The sequence below is a fragment of the Schistocerca serialis genome, chromosome 1, assembly GCF_023864345.2.
Source record: "Schistocerca serialis cubense isolate TAMUIC-IGC-003099 chromosome 1, iqSchSeri2.2, whole genome shotgun sequence".
Taxonomy (NCBI): domain Eukaryota; kingdom Metazoa; phylum Arthropoda; class Insecta; order Orthoptera; family Acrididae; genus Schistocerca; species Schistocerca serialis.
The window spans coordinates 321,899,363-321,901,422 of record NC_064638.1 but is presented as its reverse complement, the minus strand read 5'-3'; positions in this window follow the sequence as shown (position 1 = coordinate 321,901,422).

Here is a 2,060-nt window from a genome sequence, read left to right as displayed (position 1 = left end):
TTTAAGCCAAAAACTTCACAATGAGCGAAATCTGTGACGGCTGTGCGCACCGAGCGAGTGTACAACCCTACTTCAAATACAAACTGACGCAATCCGACAGAATGCATTATTCATGGAATCAGAGCAAACTGGCAGAGCGCGTCTGTAACTTCCTGACATCCAACGGACGGTGACGAGCCCCTGTCCCGTGGCGCGCATCTACTTCGTGCGAGGGAAAGCGGAATGGCTCTTGTTGCCAAATTTTGCACCTGCACTCAATGAAGACGGCGCATCCGCCCAGTATTGAGTGACGAGAATCTCTGGTTTCATCTAAGATGGTTGGAAATCTAGGTTGGTTTTACGAGTCTACTGCTCTAAGAAAACTTCTGAAAACCTTCACTTCAAACCTGCTGTATCCTCCCATTTACACAAGCTCACAAACACACGCGCAGCAGAAATATAAAGGAGAAAAACGGACTGCATAGAAAGGAAAAAGTAAATAAACATATGTGCATTCTCCCTTACCAGAAAATATGAGTGGTGCTGCAGTGAAACAAAAAAATATGTGTATAAATTAGTCGCTGGCAACAAGTTAAGGCAAAATTTTTACACCTCTTTTATAAATGTGGGTTTTATTCATCCGTTTCAAGGTGATCATACGTTTATGGCAGCAGTGGGAGATTGTATGTTCTAAGATGATAGTTATCACGGACACAGAAATCTTAGGTTTTGTTTGATGAGCATCAAGAGTAAATAATCGGACTTCAAAGGTCCGCACAATCACAAGTTCTGAATTTTATCAAGACACTGGACAGTTCGATAGAATTATGTCACAATACTTCGTGATCAGTAGTTGCGTCATAATTTTAGAAGGGTCTTACGGTCATATTGAATGAAATGGTAACTGGTAACGAATATACACTATTGTTGGTGATCATTCGTTCCTCGGCACCAGTAGGGAATTGCATCTTCTAGGATGACAATGTTCTCATTCATACAGCTATAGATCTTAGATTTTGTTTGACGAGATGATGAGTAAATGACAGCCTCCAGTATCACTGCTTCTGAATGTTATCAAGACTCTGGACAGTTCTGGGCTGGCTCTGAGCACTATGGGACTCAACTGCTGTGGTTATCAGTCCCCTAGAACTTAGAACTACTTAAACCTAAGTAACCTAAAGACGTCACACACATCCATGCCCGAGGCAGGATTCGAACCTGCGACCGTAGCAGTCGCACGGTTCCGGACTGCGCGCCTAGAACCGCGAGACCACCGGGGCCGCTGGACAGTTCTACATCGACGTCTACGAATATACTCGGCACCCCGGTATGTATCGAAGGATTCCTTGTATCGCTACGAGTGGTTTCCTTTGCTGTTCCACACGCAAACAGAGCGAGGGAAAATGACTGTCTATACGCCTCCATACAGACCCTAATTTCCCTCATCTTTTCTTTGTGATTCTTACGGCACGCAGTACGTTGGCGGGAGTAGAATCGTCCTGCAGTCAGCTTCAAATGCCGGCTCTTGAAATTTTCTTAAGAGGGTTCCTGGAAAGGAGCGTCACCTACTCGCCGGTCATATAGGATGTCTCTCTTCAAATTAACATTCTAGTCCGGTTCGTAATTTAAAATTAACTCCGGATTTCTGTCTACATTTGTACTGAACATGTAGTCGGGTGAAATGGGATGCATCTTTTTCAAACATTCTGTTTTACAAAAATCATTTCGCTGCATATCTGTATTTATGTTTCTGACGTCTAAAGTGGCCACCCTGCTCACGTTATCTACTACTTCTAATCGGACCCATATAGTACCTCGTTCGATTCAGAATGAGACTTGAGCAGTGCGGGCGCATATTGAGATAGTGGAGAGGTATTTTCATGCCCTGATCGTTGCAGCTGTTCAGTGCACAAAGGGTCCGGCAAGGGACCGCCATTTTCGTGTTCCAGACAGAAGGAGAGTATCCAGGGGAATAACAGAATGGCGTGATATGGTTTCTGTAACCAATGTGAAGCACAAGGGACCTGAAATGACAGTTCAAACACCGTACAATATCCGATGAGGACACGCAGCTCTGCAAC